General features: G+C 43.2%; 3 protein-coding genes across 3 annotated transcripts in view; 1 reads left to right on the forward strand and 2 right to left on the reverse strand.

Annotated features, from left to right (window-relative positions):
- The window catches only part of LOC126559083 (40S ribosomal protein S8), a 269,441-nt gene that overhangs the window by 245,655 nt on the left and 332 nt on the right, over window positions 1-23,454 (forward strand). The gene's annotated exons all lie outside the window — the stretch shown is intronic.
- The window catches only part of LOC126556840 (semaphorin-5A), a 102,226-nt gene that overhangs the window by 6,898 nt on the left and 71,874 nt on the right, over window positions 1-23,454 (reverse strand).
- The window catches only part of LOC126557078 (proline-, glutamic acid- and leucine-rich protein 1-like), a 265,735-nt gene continuing 251,340 nt past the window's right edge, over window positions 9,060-23,454 (reverse strand). The window contains exon 3 of the mRNA XM_050212727.1: window positions 9,060-9,074. The gene's annotated coding sequence lies outside the window, so the exon portion shown is untranslated. The remainder of the gene's footprint in view (window positions 9,075-23,454) is intronic.

A 23,454-nucleotide genomic window follows, 5' to 3' on the forward strand; every position in this document is an offset into this window, starting at 1 on the left:
AGATTCTTTAGCCACCTTGGACTGAATGATGTCCAGACTACGCTGGTTGAAAGCCTGGTGTCTCGTGACACATTTAGCTGGCTTAATTCCACTTTCAGCCGTGCTCGAGCCGACTCGGATGTAGTCATGGGGTTGGGTGTCATCATTCGGCTTGGTGTGCTTGGTGTTAAATCCGCACCATGATCCTACTGCACGTGCCTTTACTATAATTGTCCATTCATTGTCCAACCGTCGTTGACCTTACTGCGTCTTATTAACTTCAACCCAGCGCTACACTTCAGACATGGACACACGAACAGCCAGATATGCCTGTGGTGCCCCCTTCGTCCTGCAGGTTAATGAGACTCATTCATTCGATAGACCTCCGCAGTGTAAGTAGGACTATAGAGCCGTGTACCGGGACAAACGACAAATTCGCCGAACCCCACACACGCGTTCACCAAAAGTGTGCCACCAGCGATCGACGCCGCTCGCAAAAAAAAAATGGCAATGACACTACACTTCACTGTTTGACAACCGCACCCAAGCGCCCTAATGGTAGGACACACCAGCCGGGCCATTTGCGTACACTAAGTTGCGCACTTGCGATCATGATCGCGACAGCGTAATGGTGCAAATTACTCCACCGATCGGATTAGGCGTAAATGCTGTACCGGTACGAGATTTTGCACTTTGCTCGATCGAAGATCGAAAGATCCAGTTTTGCAAACCGGCCACTAGAGATCGCGATCGATCGAACGAGTGGCGTCTGGTTATGGTCGATCGTTTATCGCCTCCGGATTCTGCTCCGTTGGGCTCCACAGTGAACAAACACGGCAACACAATGCGCGTACTTTGGCAGGTTGTCTTTGGGAAACAACTTTTAAATTTTTTATACACACCGATCGCTCACCGATCATGCAAAAGATACCGAGTGCGTTTGATCCTTGCAAACATCCACTTCGCAAGATATCTCGAGGCGATGCACTGGTAGTGCGATTGTGCGAAATTGTGTTGGTTAGGGAAATAGAAACGGAATGAGAGACAGAGCGATAACAGAGGAAAAAGGATTGAATCAATCAGATGACAGTTTTATTAATTGGTCGTCATAAAGAATCCATATTTATTTGGCTGTCTGGTGTAGTGGCGTGGTACGGGCTAGGGTTGGTGTTGGTAGTTTGCTCGTGATGTGCGCACCACAGTACCTGGCGTGTACAAATGTCTTAGAACACGCAATGTGCGGAGGAGTCTACAAAGTACCACGCTGGGTGGGTATCGGATCCGCTCACATCCTAGGTACACTAGGCCTAGCCAGATTTCCCTCGTATTACCGGCGGCGACAATGCATTAAGTATGTCAGTGATTTTTATGACTAGTTTCTGCAGTAACATTTGTTTTACTTCACCTGTCCGATGCACGGCTGCAGTAAATGCACTTTCGAGAGTAATGTTTATCTCGTTACGCAGCAGTTTATGGGAGCTGCCGAGAGTTGTCGCCTGGGTGGTTCAGAAGTCAGCTCTAAAACCGGAGAATAGTAACGTCGATTTACGAGACTGTTTTCAAGGATGCCTAAATGTGACTGTGGCGTATTTGTAGGCAGAGGAAAGGTTTCGTCCAAAATAGCAAAACAACTTCAATCCGAGTCCCCGCAAACTTGAAATTGTGATGCTAATTCAAAAGTCGTTTTGACCGTCCTTATGCAAACGAAACACACCTCATCACATAACATGATACAGCGAATGTATTGTTCCTTCTCACGCGCCAAGTCGCTGAGCTCAGTGAGCGCAGTGAGAAAGCAAGGATTAGCCAACCGAAACACATGCCCACATCGACGTTATGAGTGACTGTTTGGATCATAAATCCATTCCTTTTCGTTCAAACTTCCATCAAATAACACCATTAATCAAACAAATTAGTTCCAACGCGTCAGACACCGGGTGATAGGGGAGTGCCCGAATTTTTTTTTCCTGCCTCAGGAGGCAAATTTTGCAGCGGAGACAGTGTGAGAGTGAGAGGAAAGGGTAAGGTGGGAGGTAAGCTAGTCAGGCCCTTGAAACTGCTGCAACCTGCCCAACCTGGCCCGATGTGGCGGAGTCACTTGCCACTAATACGCATCTACACGCTGATAATAAAGTATGTGAAGGTGAACAGGTATTAGAAGAGGACACACGCAACATATACCTGATCACGATCGGGCGACTAGATCAGCAACATGTTGACAGGCCGTTTAAAAGAAACAAACAGCATCCGCCGGAGTATGTTGAATGGTTGACACTTTTTTTGATAAGCAGATTGTTGGTCGACGCGTTGGTAGCGTCTTCTTTGAGCTGTGCAGTATTATGCTGATGACAATTCACACCCGATTGGTTGTTATTTTGACTGATAAGCTGTGTGTGAGGATGACCTTCACGAGAGTCTACTAAAGTCTAAGGTACTTTGGTTTTGTGTCAGATTAAACTTAATATCAGAAAGCCAACTGGTTTGGCGGGAACATCGCTTCCTATGTTTGCACCAAGCAATTCGCTATTGGATTCCTGTTTCCTGTGCAGCAGATAATATTCACACAGTGCATGTGAATATCATCGGGTGTCATCGGGTATCGGGCTGAATCCTAGCCTGCGTCAGACAGACGCAATAACATTTGCATCTTAATACACTACATTATCGGTATGACAACATCATTAGAAAACTATCAAATCATAATTCATATTACTTTATGAGTTTGGAATTATTGAGTGAGAGAGCTGAGCCACTGTACAAGGCTGGACACGACATCTCGATCAGGGATAGGCAACCAATCGTACAGTCTAATGTGATCTTCTATATGATAATATTACACTCAATGTGTTGATTTTTTAAAATGTATTTTGAGGATATCCTTTACATGAACGTGTACCTTTCTTCCAAGTTATATCAGTACTCGCACCTTTTTTCGGATTTTCAATGACATAAAAATTTTGAGTCTGTTTCTCCATAAGCTGGTCTGGAAATCCAGCTACGAATGTTTTAGAGCGAGGAAGTTAGGTCTTGGTCTCAGTTTTCTCCTTCATTTTGCTATTATGAGTCAAGATTAAAACTTTATTCCATGATACTAAACCATTTGAGAGATGGATTTTATCTGTGAAAGTGATGTAGAAGGTAGTATGACAAAATTTCTATTCATAGGATGGGGATAAGAAAATACCGTAAAATCTGATTAAGACTTTCCCTTAAGTAAGTTGTTAATCCCTGCTTTACACCGTTTATAACCCGATCTCGGCTTGTTTATCCGGCTTAAACTCTCTGTAAAATAATTACCCTTTACACCGTCAGCAACTGCAAAGCGTATAGTTTTGTCTCCATAATAACAGCACCTTTCCAGGGCGTCGGGATTCCAGTGCCAAAGGTGGCAGTAAAAATAGGGAAGAGATTAAGACAAGAGAATCACTATTTCGCAGCACGATCGAATCGAAGACTAGGAAGTGCTGGAATTAAATCAAGGTAATAGCACCTTCGCTGCAATCCTTTTGCAGTAAAACCTGATCTACCACCGCGCACTTTGGATTGAGTTTAATTATCCGTATTTACTCACTCGTTCATGTTTTATTAGAAGCGATTGCACGACTCCTCCGAGTGTCATCCTTGATCACAGTACTTTGGACTTAAAAGTAACACCAACGTGGTAAGAATATAATTGAAGATTGGACTTAAATTGAGATACCCTGACGTTCACGGGCATGGGTCCAAATTCTTCCAATTTCAAACCGACCTAAACAAGGGGCAAACATTTCCTGGTGCACGGAATCTTAAACTGAGATCTCCTTGGAACTGCACAGAACCTACGAACAGATGGTAAGGATGTGATCACTGTCCGTCAGAGATCAGAGCGCCACCTGACAGTGGTGGCTCGCGCATCACACCGAAGACAGCGACCGGCGGTCACCCGGTGGGTCATCAGCGTTACCGTGTCGAGCGGATTTAATTGGTAATTGCTTGTTGCTGAAGCAATTAAGGCTTTGCCGTTGCCCGTACCGTTGCACTTGACGTGTACGGGAACGGACGTGTGTTTCGGAAGATATCGTTAAGACCTCCCCTTTTTTATTTGCAGTGATTAGAGGAGTAAAAGGTGATTATTAGTGGTACGTGGTGAGGCTTATTTTTTTGAGTCGCGCTTACCTCCCAAGGGTGGATTCCGCCAACTGCAGCCAATAAAAAGAGTCAAGAAAATCATTCCAATGAGGTAGGACGTAATGTGTCCTATCTTACCACTAGTTCGCGTGGGTGTCCATTTGTTTGTACGCTAAATAATTACACCGAGCAGGATGGGAGCAATTGGTAAAGTGGGATTTTGTTTAGCTTCGTTTTTATGTGAGTTCAATAGACGCGTTAGCGTCGTAATGGTGCGTTTCGTTACGTTGGTAACTTTTATGTCCGTCTCGTCGCGACTGAATGGGCTAATAAAAAGAAAAATTAAATTAAGATGAACGTACAAAAATTACGGTGATACTTGTTGGTGTATTTTGTGAGCATCGAAACGAATAATACAAAGTACATTCTGATTAAAGCTCATATTTTAAATTTAAATCTTTGAATGCGTGCAAGAACATCTTTTAAATAATGCCTCATCATCATCAATAGTCAGGTTTGGATCTGCATAATGCACCCTTCAAAATCTTGTCTTAATTTGCCCATCACTTAAAGCCCCATCACAAAATCAAATTGAAAACCGAACATAAAAACACGAGGCACGCAGCATCTTCTTAAAGTCAATCAAACCGCACAATGGCAGGAACTTTATGTCAAGTCAGCCATATTCGAGGCAGTAAAATAAAGCTGAGCATCAGCATCAAGGCTTTGGTAAGGTTATCATTTAAAGATGAACTAGAAGGCTATCCGATACCGATATTTGCACTTCGTGAAGGATCTCTTCTAAAGGCTTACCCATTCCAAATGATGCACATCTTTCAAAGTCGAAGTGGCGAATGACGGCGATCGATAAATATGCATCAACGACAGGAAAAATGTTGGCCACTCACATCATTGCACCTCGATGGGCGTTCACTGACTGACGCGGAAAAAAATGCGAACAAAAATGCATTTATAATATCTATAGAAGAGGTGGTTCCACTCCAGCATTCGAGTGGTGATATAAATCACGCACTAAAAAGACCCTTCAACGAAACGCAACGGAACACGGGCACGAACAATCGATCCCGTACAAATCGGTTCTTTGCTTCTGAGTGAGTGCGACATTACAAAAAAAAGCGGTTCGAAGTTGAATCCTCCACATCTGCCAGACAGGACAGACTTATTATGCTAAAGTCGGCCCACCATGTGGGAGCTAATTGAAAAATCGACAAGACATATTGAGATCCGTTGCCGCGGAGTTCTAATTGGCTTTTGTAGCGATTGGGGATCGCGGGAGGGTAATCTGGGTTGGGATGAAGGAGCTTCAAGATGATTTGCCATTGAGTTAATGATGAAGAATTGCAGACAGACTCTGCTTGTGAGTGAAGTGAGAAGGAAGGAGATGGTGTAGAAATCATGGCACAAGTTATTTATCGTCCGATCATTGGACCTATTCTTCTAGATTTATAACATTGTCATGAGTCCTAACTTGGTACGGGAGGTCTGTTTTATTGGCAACAAAACATGCATGTTCGACAAATAGTTTTTCTTTTCACTTTCCCTCTGGATAAGGTCTTAGAGTCACCTACATAGAACAAGGCCACTCGATGTAGGTTTATCAGAGAGTTTGTTTCGCGTTTGTCCCCCAAGTCCCCCAACCATGTGCAATGCAATCGATTCGATATTTGTAAAACAACGATACGAAAGTGCATACAACATACCTAAACTGGTGTGGCAGAGTAGGTCACATTCGGTACTCGGCGAGAAACAATTCCCTTTCGACGACTCGAGCGCGAACGCAAAAAAAGGTATGTCAATAGAATTGAAATGTGAACCACATTCATTCATGCTTTCGATTGCCTCCTGACCCAATGACAACGCTATTGTCTGACAAAACGCAACACTGGTACTCAGAAATGACCAGCATACAACCTCCAGCACGGCAACAGTTGAACAGTCGCTGGAGAACCACCAACTTAATCAAACAAAGAAAATGCAAAACCTTTTCTCCGAAACATCAATCATCTTAGCTACGGACGTTACAACGCGTCTAGAGCCTTGTGTGGTCGAAACACTTTCGGGGACAGCAAGAGAGTGTGTGGACAAAGCGTTCGAATGGATGTTGCAATCATTGCGATCTTTCGAAGCTTTAGTGCGAAAACCTGCAGCAAGGCAGCATGAAATCGGACCTCGGCAATTCATTTCAAGTTCAGTGTGACAGGATTTGTCCTTATCGTTGAATTTCCATACAATATACACTAGAGTGAAGTCGTTGAGAGAGTTGGCCGATATCTAGCAGCTGATAGCCTAACGACCTCTGGATAAAGATTTCTTGGCATAATCAGATACTATTGCGGAATCCGGAAAGACAATCGAGATGATTAGGGTAATAGTAACAGGCCTGTGAGTATAAGTAGGAATTTCCTTGTCATTTTGAAGTTGTGTACGATGTACAAATTAGAAAATTGAAAATGGAGCCAGCAAATATTGCAACTATTTAAATCTTTTCTGTAATTATTCCTCTCTATTGGTTAGAGACACAAGTACCTTTCAGTACTTTACGGAAGAATTCTTAACTTAACGATTATTCTTAACTTCGCTTAACGATCTTCTTACTATACTATATTGGGGGCGGCCCGGTGGTGTAGGCGACAGCGGCGCCGGTCTTCAAACGGCAGGACCGGGGTTCAAATCCCATCTGGATTGTCCCCCCGTAGTGAGGATTAACTAACCAACTATGTGGTATCGGCGGCAGTCTAGAAAGTCATTTCGATGGCCGGCATGACCTTAGAGAGGTCGTTAAGCCTAGAAGAAGAAGAACTTGCTTATACCACTTAGTTGGATAGTTGGACCTCACTACGGGGGAATGAATTCGGATGGGATTTGTACCTATGTCCTACCATGTAAAGATCCTGATCTTTTCTCCTGGACCAGTGGAGACCGTGTTGCATAGCTACAAACACCGTCAGGATCGTCGTGCCCTGTTCGCACCGGATGCAGATGATCCTGATGGCCTTTAAATTATTATTGACGGATGCTAATCATTAACTGGTCTCAAACTGATGACATCCTCTCCGTTGTATTCGAAAGGATGATGCTCAGAATGATTTTTAGCTCCGTATGCTTGGAATAACTATGAAGGAACCGTTACTATCACGAGTTCTGTAAGTTTACCTCAATATTGTGCTGACAATTAGAAGTGCCAGGCGCTGGAGGACTGATGTTATGTCATGAAAGAAGAGTTAAGGTCCCGGTCTTCACATGCCAGGATCGGAGTTCATATCCCATTCGAGCCGTTCCCACATTGTGAAGATTGACTATCCAACTACGTGGTATCAGCAAGTCTAGTAAGCCTTTAGATAGCTGGGGTAACCTTAGAGGTCGTTAGGCCAAGAAGAAGGAGAAGGAGAAGACGTCTGCGCTAGACCGTGTATTACTCCATCTCCAATAATTAAATCAGTCTCTATTTCTTCAGATGCGTATGTTTGTATTTTGTTATAAAATAATTTTTTTAGTCCATTAGAATCAAATTCTTTCACCACTTTCAATGCCACATGGGAAAATACAAATCAAACAACAATTTGTCGACTGTGGCTAGTGTGCAAATAAATCACTACAACGGAATCATTAACCAGCGTGAGTGTGTGTTTAATTTTCCAATTAGATTTACTCGTAATACCCCCGAGATATTGCAATTAAATCTAAATAGGTCCACCCCTAACAGCAACAGAACAGCTAGAACGGTTTCACACGCAATGTAAGCGATCCGTGATCGCAGCGTGTTACGGGGCCACGTCAGCGTCTACACTTGCCCGCATACAGTCCAACTTTGGAGCGGCTCGTTAGAACGATTATTAATTCATACGGCGGCAAGATCTAGTTAATCTAGAATATCTTACTCCAGTGCCGTGCCAGTTCATTCATAGATTTCCGCTCGTAAGTCGTCGACGATTGGATCACCATTATCACCCGGCCGCCATTGATTGACGCTCTTTATCGAAACAGGATGCAGCTTCTCAAAGGGAGAAGGTGGAATTACCCCGCGCGCGAAGGTCACAAAGGTGCCGTGTAGGAACACGTATCATTAGCATACTAGTCGGTTGAAGTCTGCCGTATACGCCGGTTATTCTTCTAGCAAAAACCATCGTGTTCCGTCTTCCGCTGGTGCAATGTTAAAGTGCAACTGATGCAAATGACCACCGACTGGGACGATTGCACGAACACGGCCAATCGAGGCGAGAACGGAGCGCACCGGTGACAGTTGGACGGTTCCGAGAGGGCTCGTGTTGCCAATGAAGCCGTTAGCATTAAAATGATGTAAATATGCAACTGCAACTTGAACATGATTTTGCCATCCTCACCACGGCCACCACAGCCACCGCCGCAGATCGATGGGAACCTGAACGACGTGTGTCTGGAGTAGGCTGCAGCCAAAGCAGCACTGTGGCGATGGTTGCGGTGTAACTGCGCCTTGCTGATGCAAGTCACGTCCCGAGAAGTCGCGCAAATGAAAACGGGATTCGTTGCGGTAAGTTTAAGCACGTACGGTTGGCTGCTGGCGGCGGCTGGTTGCCTGGGAGTGGAGCAAACAAAAAGGGACGCAAGGGCAACACACATGATCATATTCTCGTAAAGGGGTTTTTATCAATATTTCACACGAACCAGAAACCTGTCCGAAATTTGAAACTAAACAGACGTTTTCCGTTGGTGAAGAAGAAATAGACGTTGGAGGCGAATATGGGAGAAACCGGCAAAAGAGCATGAATCGATACACACGGACCGACCCACCGATTGAAGCACAGTGGACAGAGGAAACCGAACCAAGCCACAACGATTGCCAGTCGAATACAGGTTGCAATATAACGATAAAAAAGGGATCCACAGTGCAATATCGTGGTGTGTTCATCGGGTGTACATCATTCGTGCCAATCGGTTGTTTTTGTGTTGTTGGCTACATCCACTTCTCTGTCTCAGCCGTGTATGCTTCGCTTCTTTTCTTGAATGCCTTCTTTCCATTTTGATGATGCTTCAAGACTGTTGCGCGTTCGATTCGACCAGTTCCGGATAGCGGCAATGGTTTGGTGATATCGGAACGGTAGAAGCTGTTTCGTGTCATGTCTACAGTTTGCCGCTGGTATCGATTGAATGGTGCACTTACGGATGCACATGGTGCATGAGATGGGCTGCTGGTTTTTGATGGGAGTATCATGGTGCAATCATAAGCATGATGACAATTAAAACCATGATCATGATGTTCGATGCCGATGTACGTGGCAAGTAGTAAACATTATTTCAATATTTTATAGCGAAAGCTGGCAAAAATTGTGGACACTTGCAGGTTTTTTTGTGTGGATCGATTGGACCAATTTAACAACAGATTGCAATAAACCTCGAACAATATTGTGGACATTAAATGAGCTCCCATTAAAACGCTTGGAAGACAGCTTTATACACGTTCTCTTCTCAGGACTCTATTATCGGAAGAAGTTTTTGAAGCAAAACTTGACTTTGTTGTACTTCGTGCACTATTTTCAAGAGGAAGAAGAATTAAGAACGGCATTTGTTTATCAAAACTTTCGGCATTAAAACAAGCACACATGTGTCTTATGCAGTTAAATGATATTAAATAAAGTGCACTTGCTGTAAAACCTTGAAAGTCTTCAAACTGGAAAAAACTGTGTCGTAATGCATTTGGAAAATTAAAAGGCTCTGTGGTCAATCTCTGGTTAACTGCCAACGTGGTCAAAAGCAATCGGAGGAAAACGTTTTGAACTTCACATAAATTAACCTTTATCCAGGGAAGCAAGCAAGTATTCCATCTTACGCTATCAACTTTGGTATTAATTTGAAGTTCATCATCAAAAGAGATTTTTTGTTTATTATTAATAGAGGCTTTCTACAACTGTATTCGACTTTCTGTCAAAAGAAACGACCTGTTCGAAATGCTTGATCGCCAGCATACATTATTAAATCTCGAGGAAATCCTCGACTTTTGACTACGTGGCTTTTCAAGTACGTGGTGTTGATGAGGTCTAGTAAGCCATTCTATGACTAGCAAGACCAAGAAGGTTGCTATATCAAGAAGAAAAAGATAACTTTTAGGAAGTCTTCTTTAGTCAATCTCTGCTAAAACTTCCCTGGAGCCAAGATTCTTCAGATATGAATGTTTTACCGATCTTCCTATCGGAGCGAAGCGGATTGAGAGACAGAGTTTGCTTAGTCAGAGTTGGCATAGTAAACAAACTCATAACTTTTCAACTGCACTGTAACGTTTGAATTTTTTAAATTGATTGATCATAATGTCGACGAATAAACTGGAATTGTTTGACAGGAATTGTCATTTATCTCTTTCAAACTCACACAACCTTTCTAGGCCTCTTACGAACACGGAATAGGAAGGAATATAAATTATCAAACTAATCACCAAAATATGCAAACATTTTCCAATTGACGCGTCCGTCGAACGTAGACCCCCAAACAGACGAACACAGCCGGAAATGAGCCGTAAAGGTAGACCTTTTTCTCTCACTTTTAACGGTGCATACGGTACGGAGATACCGAAGCAAAAATCCACCCAAGGCAGCTACAATCATCCCTAAACACCAAACGAACTGCCAACATTAATTGATAACAACCGGAACGACCGCTCGCTGTGATTGTTTCGCTTCCCCGGCCGTTGTGTGGATGAGTTTGAAGATCTCCAACAAGGGGTGCAAAAATCGCTTCATTCTTCGCCACAGTCATCGAATGGCTTTAATCGGGTAAACAAAATCACGAAAACATCCCGGAATCCCGCTTCATTAGGCAGCGCATCTTTGCCCGAGAAGGATGTCCTATTCCTCACGAGCAGGTTTTTTTTGCAGATGCCTGCAAAAAAAAAAAAAAACCCGTAGCAAATGACTTTATTATTTGCTACCGAGTCCCTAATAAAGCGTCCCCGAGGCCGGCATCACACCCGAATGGAAAGGAGGCATTGGCACATTGGCATTCGATCGCAAATTAGCGTAATTTTTGGACCTTTTCACCTGGACCAGTGGAGACCGAGTTGCATAGCTCCAATCACCGTCAGGATCGTCGTGCCCTGCCCGCACCGGATGCAGATGATCTACTGCCATAAAGGCATAATTATCTCCCAAAACACTATGATTCGCCCCACCGTATCGAATGTGGCCGGGGTGTTTGGATGGTAGAAAAGGGCTATGCAAAAAGGAAGGCTCCCGAAGCCCGTATATAAACATTCCATAATGAGCAGCATCGATCGATCGACCTACTCGGAACGGGGGTACCCAACGACCATACGCATACTGAAAAAGAAAAAAAAGGAAATATGTGAACGAAAGATTGTGCAATTAATCGAAAGGAAAGTGTCAATCACGGCTACGGTGCTAGCGAAAGGTTCCGGGAGCCGGCATTCCCTAGTGCCACGGTACGCAGCAATATAAATTAGTCAAACAACAATGAAATTATGCTCCCGGGAGTGTGTTCGAAAGTGGCGAAAGCTCACCGGAAACCATTGTGATTGGAGGCTGTCGTAAAATCACCCAAATAAGGGTGGAAAAAAAAGGTGGATAACTTTGTCCCCACACATCTACACACTTCAAATGTCACAAGTGGCTGTCAAACTGTTTACCTTTGTCCGCGGCCAACAACGGTATGGCAACGTGAGACGAACGATTTCACTTTCCACGGATAGATCTGGTGATTCGGGAGGACATATATTTGTTTATGAACGACAAAAACCTTGAACTCGTCCTAATCGAAATGTAAACGAGGACGGGTTTCGGAGTTGCAGTCGCACAACGAAAAGCGAAGGTGTGTCACAACTTCACCGGGTTAGGAGTTTTGCTAAAATTGAAGGTTTATAAAATTATATAATAATAGTTTAGAGAAGAACTTTGTTTTAGTTCTTATAAGTAAAAGTGCTCTTTACGATCGACATAAATTTTAAATGTTTTTGGATCTTGGAAGTCAAAAAGGTGAAACTAATACGTTTTTACGTTAACTTTCGTTTAAGTTTTGAATTGATTGTATGACAAACCAGTTAGTCGGTAGTAAATGCAACCCAAAATTCAAGCAAGTGATTACAAAGGGCAACAAAACGTTTGAGTTCGTCGCTTAGGAAAAAGGGTGAGCTTTAATTGTACTTACGAACGACTACGGAGACGGACGAATGAGCTTCTGATCTGCGCCTTATAGTCTTAAAGACCTGCTTAAAGGACGTAGTTGGATCGATAATCAGTGCTAATTACGAGAGAATGGTACGGATGGAGTTTGAACTCGCAGTTCTGCCGTGTGGACACCGGATGGACACCACTGTCGCATCTACCAACGGACCATCCCGAATTATGAGATTCTAATGACCGTTTTTAAAACTACAAAATTCGTTAGTATCGTAGTTGTCAATGATTAATCCGTTACTGTCAAGATGATAAGATGATTAAGGAGTCATCAAACATCAATTCGTCAGTCTAAAAATTATTCTGATCTGTTAGAGAATAAAACTGGTAGAAAAAGATGTCCAAAACATAACAAAGAAGTAATGAGAAATCTTATATTTATATTTATATTATTATTATATTTTATGACCTCATCTTCTGCTTCTTCTTCTTCTTCTTCTTCTTCTTGGCTTAACGATCTGCTAGGACACGCCGGTCATCGAATGACTTCCCTATACCACGTAGTTGGCAATCGTAGGTCAGTAATCGCTATGCGAGGACGGTCTGGATCTGATTTGAATCCCGGTCCTGCCGTGTGAAGACCGGCGCCGCTTTCACCTACGCCACCGGTACCTCATATCGCATGCAAAAGTAAGTTATCTTATCGTTTTTTTCTAACACATCACATACTTTCTACTATAAAACGTGAAATTCGATCAAATCATAACCTCTAAACTTTGGAACTAGAAATCTAAAAATTATCTCTCAATTTCCAAACAGTAACAGTACACACTCATTGAGGTACACAACAGCAACATTGTAGTTTAAGCCGCAAGAATGACAACAACAAAAGCCAACACACATCATAACCAATTTCTTTGGTTGCACAAAAGAAGACATAAAGTATGGTTTATAAATCCACACGGCACAGTTCATATTAGAAGCCACAAAATCTGTCAACAGCCGCACGTCTTATGGTCTTAAGGGTTGAATTATGATTCTCTCCCCCTACGGGCTCTGCCTTCCGAGCACGGACAGCTCCAAACCGAACACAGAAATTGCATACGAACAGCCGGTTGCCATATGCTTTTTACACTTCGCCTATCTGTTGTCTTTCTCGTCTTTCGTGGTTTTGGGGCAAAAAGAAAAAAAAAACACATCTTATTACTCGTCAAAGTCGTGTCACGTCTTTCGACTTTTTCGGTAAGCCAGGTCTATCCGTGATGCGGATGTTTACTCTTGTCACATTTAGAGATCACTTTCTCCAAATGCATGATCGTGGTTGTGAGGTACCTTCAACGAGATAAAAAAAATGGAATTGGTTTTCCAGGCTCAAGCTTAACCAGTCTTGAAAGTATTGCAAGTTAAACGTTTACTAGAGACCACAGTTTTTCAGTGACATTAAAAAAACCCTAACAGACCAATTCTACGTGCTTAAACAACCACTCTCGCACTGGCGAGTTGTCCACGTTCGCGCTAATCGAGTGAGCGGTCATAAAAATGCAACGCCAATTCTGAGTGTGCTCGTAAAACTGCACCACCATAAAATCTCAAACACCTTCAGTTCTAACGTCTTCTTCGAGGGGTTGAGCGGTGGAGTGGAAAGGTGTCGATCGTTTGAATAAACGGGTCATGTAATCTCTCTGCACTGGAAAGCTAAATATTCGTTCAGTCATTTTTCCGAATCGTTCACTGGGACAAAGAGTCCTACCGCTAGCGGAGGACTTGCAATTCTTGCTCCACACAGCATGAAGACTTCCTTTTTATTTTTCTTCTTCAGAAACCAACCACAATGCCCAGTGTGGAGAGACTTCTAAGCGGCACCTATCGGCGTAAGAATGCACCATCTTCACCCAGAATGGGAATAGGTGTACCAGAAGTCCCACTGTGACTGTGTCTCCCCAAACACGCTACGGTGTAGGTCCATGAATATTCAACACTATATATTCGCACAAACAAAAACCGAATCCTCACCGCGATCCTCACCAACAAGCACATGGCTTACCGATCGTTCTTCTACATTGCAATGCGAAAAAAAGGTTTGGCGAACCCGCGACAACTCGCGACGGTGGTCGACATAAATTTCGCTCTTATTTTTCTAGCCCACACCAGCTCCATGCGAGACTTTGTGCAGCATCCAGCACCGCCAGACTCCAGTGATACGATTGGTATTGTTCTTCTTTCTACACCCACTACCAACAACCCTTCCTGCTTGCTCATCCCCAGCTTGGAAGATGATAATTTATGGAGTGTTGGTGTGGCGCGCCAGAGAGTCATCGGATCGGCACATAAAATACATACGAGCTGCGGAGGAATGTCCGATGTTTAATACATCGCGTTACTGTACGTTTGGGGATGAGATGTGAAGTAATGTCGCGCCGTGCTCTACGGCATGTGATTTGCAGCTGTTGCGGAAATTCGGGAGAAACAACCCGGAGTGACGAATTTTTCGATAGCACATTGAATCACCACACAATCAACATCTGAAATTAGTTTTAGTAGTTACAGGAAATGTGTCGCAATTTTTTGTGGTGATCCTCACGAACAAGCGTGCCTTTCTCTCAATTATTTAAGTTCCTTAATCTCAAGGGAGTTTTGCAGCTCTTCTTGGTGTATCTTATCATTTAATACTAAAGGAAATTAGCATGATAAAGCTTTCTCCAGAGGTAGATCGATCAGTGTTTTTTTTCTTCTCCGGGGACGACCACCCGACGAGACGTTTGGATGATAGTGGGGAATAAATTAAGTTCAATTAAAATAATGAAATGAGTGAATTAAATCGCTGCGGTAGGTCGGATAGGTTGCATCTGCTTGCTTGGGATGCTTGCTTTCACACACACACATACATTGCGAAATGGATATTAATTTCGCAGAACCAGTACAATGCTCAACTTGCCGCGCACGGAAGATACTGGGTGACAAATGAAAGATTACTAATAGGCTGTGCAAAGGCTTAGTTAATTCTGCTCTTCGCACAGGATCGACACTGCTAGAACGCAAAGTCTCAGCAGGAGATAGTTTCAGAGCTAGTCTGGAACTAGCTGGAACTCTACGTGATTCCTGTATCGTGCTGATAGTGGACTAAGAAGAACTATCACTTTGGTACTATCACTCGGTCGTAGGGAAGCTAATTTTAATTTCTTCCCTACATGAGACTACATTTTTACAACACGTCGCCTCTGTCTATAGGCAACCTCCGCTTTACATTCCACTTGATCTTGTGTTTGTCGCGTATTGTAGCTCACACTTTGTAGTATGCTCCTATTTGGAAGATTAATTCGAGACATCCATTTGCTAACTAGCTCGGTGAAATATTTAACATTCTGTTATGCCTCAGGCTGTCAGATTTAGCAAACGATACTCATTCCGGACACATTATATAGTTCAATACGCATCCAACAGAACCTGTCGTCAAGCTAATTAGCAATTAATTTGTTGTCTGCACCGATTGCCGCCGCACGCAAACCATGCCGAGAGCTCACACGGTGCAGTAATTCCACGTTTTGTGCAAAAAGATTTCTCACGAGGTTAGGAAGCGTTTATTGCTTTGCGAGCGCTAGGAAAGTTCTTCATGAGCTGCCCATTTGGCAGTAAGATATGTGGTACCGACGGCAATAAGTGAGATTATTTGAACCGCCATTTTCATTCGCCTGGTTTTTCCGTCCTTAATTTGCATTTGGTAGGCAATGCAGGTCCAAGCATTTGTTGCAAGCGGATTGCCATAATAAATATGATCCTCGCCGGTGTGGCCAAACTAGATCTTGGATGGATATCACTTTCCCGAGGGTTAAGCCTAAGATACTACCGAGAGGTTTTTTTTTGCCGTTGCAGCAGCACCTCCGGGGATCTCTTTGTAAGATTTATAAATTATGGAATGTTTACGATTTAATTGAAATGTTTCCCGACCACTTTCAGCTGCTCAAACGCGTGCACGCAACGCGCGTATGGCTGAAACGTGTTAATGAATCGTTCGTTTTTTTCCCCCCCCCCCATTTAAGCTTGGTCTTGATTTCATAGCTTTCAGCTACCGGAAGCGGAACAACGGTTGCGAGTGGTTTCACTATGATTTGCAACGCGAATTGCTGGATTGCATGTGGCACGCTGCAAAGCATGCAAGAGCTGCAAAATTTGCATTTTTCCGTTCAGCGGTGTGCTTCAGTGCGCCGGTTCAAAATTTCATGTTATGCCTCTAATAAACATCACAGGTAATTTTTTTAACTGCTCCATCCCTTAAGCAAACCGTGAGAAATACTTGAAAGCCTTTTTTTTACATATCGATGAGTATGTGTGTAAGCGGTGATAAATCGTCATGGATATGATGGGATCGAAACTGATCCGAACGTAGATTGTGGCAGCGATTATACCTTTCTATCCACGCCATTCGACCATTATCACCTCTTTTCTCCAGCGGATGTTAGAAACACAGCAGGACACCATTAAAACGTACCTAAAATGAAAATAAGAAAAGGAAAAACAGTAATTAATCAGGTGTTCTTTACGTTTCGATTTTCGATGGTGTGTGAAGAAACGGTCACGAGGGCCATTTTCATTAGCTTCATAAATAAGTGTAACCGTTAAAGAGTAACGATAAATGGTTGCCAGATAGGGGAAATCTGTTTAACGGAATCAGATAACGTATCAAACGGGACAATTTTTATGTTCGAAATCTAACCCATATTAACTCATTGAATCAAGTTTCACGATCTTTATGAAAGTATTCATAATAAGTAGTATGCATTACGGGGAGGCCTGGTGGTGTAGGCGACAGCGGCGCCGGTCTTCAAACGGCAGGATCGGGGTTCAAATCCCATCCGGAACGTCCCCCCGTAGTCCAACCAACGTGGTATCGGCCAGACTAGTAAGCCTTTCAACGGCCGGCTTGAACTTAGAGGTCGTTAAGCCGAAAGGAAGAAGAAGATAATAATTTGTTCTATTTAACGAACGAACGTTTTTTAATTCTCTGTATATCGACTAACAACAAAAATATGGTTTCGTCTAGTTCGTCTGGAATGCAAATACAACTTCTTTAAAAAAATCTATTGGTCTTAGTTATTGAAGTATTTTGGGCATTTTTCAAAGTTCCATCATCCGCACTTCCTGAGTTTTTGTCAAATGATCGACATGGTCCCCGACGTTGTTGGGCAACTTAGAGCAAAACTGTCAATTTTATCGAAGATATTCCTTACCCTTTGGAAACAATATTGTTAGGACTTAAACGAAGACCCGATGGCAACCCCATATAAGCTATTTTGCATTGGAGACCCTGTTCCTCGTATAGGGATTCTCTTAATGTCATAGGAGGGCCTTGAAACGAAACTCTTGGAAGTTGGAGTAAAGGCCTGAGGCAGCATAATCGCATAAAAAGTTGGGGGATATCCATTGCGGTCAACCAAGTTAAAATGCTTGGTAAACCATTTCAGGTTTTTTTTTTAATTTTTTTCAAATTCAATAATTTTCGTGTGTTTCAAAATAAAACATACAAAAAAGCATTTAAGATATAAAATTCCAAAACGTCTCTGGCTGAAATGGCACAGGGCACAACTATTCTACAATAAACCGGAACTCATACACTACCTTGGAATGATCGTACAAATACCGATACAACAACGGAATACCGAATTCAATCACTCACACACTGTGTATGCGCACGCGCCATTCGCAAACATTACCACTAAATCACGTGGACGCCAAATACTCCAACATGGTGCATGGTGCACATCCCAACACGATGTGCACCGTTGCAATCAGATACCCGTTGCGATCGGTAAACAAATGCTACACACTTTATCCGGCATTTTATCCCCATTACACAGTGCATACAGAGGGAACGGGGGAGAAGAAAAAAAAAAGACTAATCACACCGACGATCCGTATGATCCGCCATCATCGGTGGCTGCCAAGCTTCGACGGAGGCTTAATTGACAATAAATAATGATGCAAACGAAAGGCTGCGCATGAAGATGATTTTCGTTTCGTGACGCCGCCAGCTACCATGGTGCGTGTGACGTTTGAGTTGCACTTTTTGCTGCAACGTTTCGTAAATCGTTTTCCCAGCTTCTTATCGATGAGTCGGATTGATGCATCGCAGCACAGCACGCAGCGTCGGATTGATTTCGTATGCAAATGCGAACTGTGCGACTGTGTGACATCGGACGATTTGCAACATTATCGAAACGTTGTTGGCGTTTGTCGGAATGCTTTGAGGTTTAATGCCTTGCAATTTGTGAGTTGTGCTTGTGCCGAAGGGAATACCGAAAGCATTTTTAACACTCTTGAAACAACGAATTGTAGTTTTAAGCGACACATCGACTTTTGTTATCAAATTGTATTATATCACTTTATTAAAGATTTTGTGCAACACTTTTGAACGCCACTTTTGATGACTCATTGAATTGTGCAGATTTAAATGGTAATTTCAACAAACTAGAAATCCTACTCTGGCGCTAAACATCTGTTTCACCGTATGGCGTGCTGCAACTAGCAATGCCTGTGACCACCCGGACCGTTTGCTCGATTGCTACAAATAGATTGATGAATGCTGATTTCCATCAAACATGCAACGCAAGTCAACTATGTAATGGGCACAGCACGAAACAAAAAACAAACACCTTCGATCACTCTCTCGAGTGATCTTGAAAAATTGTATGCCAATTAATTCATGATCTTTTCGCATGTAAAGCTGTGAGCTGTAACACAGTTTAACACCACAAACTCCGCGCACCAAGAGTGTGAATCCTGCGCCTGATCCTTCTGCTGTATGAGCGTGTCTCGATTCAATTATAAAATACCCGGGAGCTTTGGCTTTGGCCCTACTGCTTCATAGTGTTCAGCACCAGCTGGCATACAGAGATTAGACTTCACTGTGTTTTCCAACGCACACTGGCACGAACTTTGTTACCTTTCGTTTCAGGGCGAATTGAAATTTAAAATGCGAATCAAATATCTCACGCTTCACTTGTTAATTCGATGAAATCTGTGGCAGATAAAATTAAAGTCCGCCTGGCACGCTCGCAAACAGCTTCTGGACTGTGGAGGGACTCGAGTCACTCTTGGGGTGGACTTTTTCGCGACCGTCGACGATAAAAACGGGTGCATGATCACCGCCGGTGGTGTAATGTTCATGTCATTGCCCGCCTGGGCAATTGCAGCCCGGGGGCCGGCGATCAAACGGTTCGTTATTTTCCGTACCGCAATTCCATCTCGCAGAAGGTCCTCCACCAGCGCAACTGCTAAAGGCGAATGAATTTAATGAATTGTCACGTCGAACGCAGACGGGTGCAAGTCGGTGTGCAGTGAACACAATTAATGGTAATGTTCACTGAAATTTTATGTATTTCTAATAAAACATTGGTGCAAAAAAAAAACACACACACACACATTCGATCGCCACTGATTTGAACCACACGATCAGGTAAAACGATTTGATCGAAGTCACGCGATCGAGTTGAATTTTTGTGCAGATACATGAGTGTATCATGAGTGGACACTTTATTCGCATTACTAATATTTTGAAACAGAACGTAGAACTGGGAGATAAATAATATTTGTGTTTAACATCACAAATATTGCCCTCCAATGACTCTGACAAGTTGATAGAATCTAATTATAATACTAGCTTTTACCATCTATATTATATCTCACTAGGATAAACTTGTCCCATTCGTTGAACAGATAGTTGGATAGCTGGATTCCGAAACGGAAAATCTAACTCTGACCTTATCTTCACCATGCGGCAAATCTTGGAGAAGATGGCTCTCTGCGTCGGGGAGATGGACGCTCCGTGACTCGGAGGGCTCCGTACCATCCGTGACTCGGAGGTGGAGACTTCGGGAACCATCTTCTATAAGTCAACCCAGATCCTGGCATACGCTGATGATATAGACATCATTGGTCTGCGGCACTTCCAGGTAGCAGAGGCCTACCAAAGGATCGAGCAGCTGGAAGAAAACCTCGGGTTGCAGATTAACGAGGCAAAGACCAAATTGATGGTGGCACCATCAGCGGCTCTACAAAGAAATGCAAAACTACGTGCGGGCGATGTACGGATAGGTGACCGTAAAACAGCATAGAGACGGAGTTGCGCGCTAGGATGCTGGCTGCCAGCCGGTCATTCCACAGTCTGAGGAAACATCTCACCTCAAAAAACCTGTGGCGACGGTCGAAGCTGGGACTGTTGCGTACCTTTATAGGCCTTTATAGTTATAGTACCTATATAGCGTACCAGTACTCACATACGCCTCTGAGACATGGAGGCAGGCCAAGACCGGAGTTGTAGCGCCTGATAAGTAAGTAAGTATTATATCTGACGCCATGCTTTTTCGTTCTAATGAAATGAGTTATCTTGGCAACCTGCATGCCATCTGCAAATATTAGATTAGATTTACTTGGGGACGTATCCAAAATCAAAGCTATTTGTGGCCTAAGGATGCATTCTATGATCCCGTACAATGTTTCATGACTTAACTGGACTTAATAGCTTTATGTAATGATAAATTCTTCCCTTTTTACAATTCATAACTTTAACATAAACTATTTAGAACGCATTGCATGTTAAGCGTTGCTCTGCATATCTTTATATTTTCTATTGAACACCTTGATGGTCCTCCTAATTAGGTAGTCCTCGTTATACATTAATATACGAAAAGAGTATTGAAACGATTTCTTAGTACTAGCCAAAGATCTCAGTTGTAATGATCATAACTTCAATCGCTAGATGTCCCAATTCTTTCACATTTCCACCTCGCCAGAAATGATCTTCTCTCTGAACTGGTTCAATAACGCATCACGGATGGACAACAGCCATCAATATTCGGTATGATTAATGATATCGATTTCCTGTCGAGACTAAAAAAAAAAAAAAACAAGTCATCCAATACGAAACTGTGCCCTGTTTATATTGAAACAAACCAAAAAAAAAAACATCCACGACGAATTCACGGTTCTCACGTTCGTTGTCGAAACGTCTCATTAACGTGCCGAGCCGCGGAGGTGACAAAATGGCAATAATTTCACACCAAACATCAACCCCGAGTTGGCTCTGCTTAATTGCAATCCTGCTACCGATTCGCTTCTTGCTCACCAGTTCGAACGATCGCATTTTTCTCATTACTTTCTACGGCGTCCAAGCCATCGTCAATGTGTTATCCTTTAACCTGCAAGCAATTATAGCCGTTGCAAGAAGGCACCGATTCCCGAACGGCACAAAATTATTGGTGTACGGAGAAACGTGTTCGCATTACACCGGCACCGATACAACAGTAGTCTGAAGAGGAGTTGCTGCCAACGTTTTGAAGATCAAGTGAGATGAACATTGATCGATTACGGTGCGCGGTTTTTATTTAGTCATCAGTCACCCATCCCCCAATTCCTTCCTAGGCCATCCCTCCTTAGCAAAGGTACATGCGCGGGGCAAGCATTTACGGATCAAAAGAAACCACAATTAAGCAGCAGGATTCGTCGGTCCACACATGCGATCCTCCGACAGGGCAAACGAGCCTGTTTCCGCGGTGCTTGCTTTGTCGATGCCGATTACTGATTAAAAATCGATTGTTTTTTCGCCTGGCATCCGCTGAAAAGGCTGAACCGGCTGTACGTCCTTCGAAAGTCATCCTAACTGCAACGAGTTTCCGCTCTCCATTCCGCACCCGCCTCCCGAAACATCGATTACTCAATTAATCAACCGAGGTTAAGTAGTTCCGCTACCAGATTTCAGCATAAGTATCGGTGCCCGAAAAGGAGATCCTGGCCATGGGTCGGTGTGACGGTTCCTTCAAATTATCTGCGCACACCCGAGCTAAAACTGTGCCAATCGCTCGCACACCCGTGAAGTATACTGCGCAAGGTAAAATCAATCGTAAAAGTTTACGTTTCCGAGCGAAAATGGTCATGGGTATGATGATTTATGGGTGCTGATAGTGACTGTTGAGTCGGCGGCGCAAGAGATTCTGAGTGTTTGGCCAGTAACGAAACAAAAAACTTGGTTCCTTTCATGTCCTCAGATCCTTTGCGGACAGTATCCTTAAGCGATGTGTGTCAGTGGTCCGGAACATTCCTTCGAATGCATCAGACGAAAAAGGACAAAGTGGGAGTCGATCTAGTGGCTATAAAAGTTGGCTTATATTACACGGTTGCTCGAAGCAATGCCGCACGATCATAAACCAATATACCGGTGGATGTGTAATAAAATGTAGTGTTGCTTGCACTAATAGCTCAACAGGGGACTGATGCCTGACGAATTGGATCAGTGCAACTAACTAGTTAATGTTTATCTCTGTCCGCTCCGAAAACGAACTCTAATTGTGGGAACTTCATTTGCATAACGTTTTACTGATATGTACCCTTAAGGGTCGGTAAAGTTTTTATGTGTTTTCGTGCTATTTCTTTTAGCTCCTTTTTTACAGACGCAAATTCTTGATTTTTGTCCTTGTAAAATTAAAAAAAAGATAAATACGTTTCACAAGCTCAAGTACTGTCTCACAAATAATAATCTTTAAAATACACGCTATCTATATCAACAAAAAGTCACATAATAAAGTACCATCTCACGCACACCTAATTAAGCAACCCATCTTCACCCATCATCCTTGAGGCATTTCTTTACCACCCCCGATTTCTTGCCTCCCTTAGCCTTCTCCAACGCTGAGAAGACGCCGCCAGACATATCATTAGCGAAATCACATTCATTGAACCGTGCGCGCGCACCTTTGTCATCAAATCATTTAATTTTATCACAGCATTAACGACACCGCCGAACGAAACCGCAGGCATGTGCACAGTGCAGTGGACCCAGCGCTTGATGGGAGCTTTATGCTAAATTGCTTCTGCCATCCATGCGAAAACGATCCCCCTCATTATCTTCGCACATAGTAAAAATGAAGTTTCATACCGAACCAAACCAAGTCCGCGTATCATCGCGATCATGTTTCGCGGACGACGGGATTAAAGGACGATGGGAAGACTTTCGGGTCGTACAAAAACGGTACCGAACCGCGAAGTGATATTGGTAGTAAATCAGGATGTCTGATTCCTAACATCGGAATGTAATACTCTCGCAGTCACTTGATTCCGTAGCTGAGTTGAGAGACAAATATGGTAGGCATATAGCTATACGTCGACGAACGATAGTTGATAGCGACAGCGCATTGATCATAGCGTTGTACAATTTGAAGTTAGTATTACTTCTATAAGAAACCTTCGTTTATTCACACGCGGC

The sequence above is a fragment of the Anopheles maculipalpis genome, chromosome 2RL (genome assembly GCF_943734695.1).
Source record: "Anopheles maculipalpis chromosome 2RL, idAnoMacuDA_375_x, whole genome shotgun sequence".
Lineage (NCBI taxonomy): Eukaryota > Metazoa > Arthropoda > Insecta > Diptera > Culicidae > Anopheles > Anopheles maculipalpis.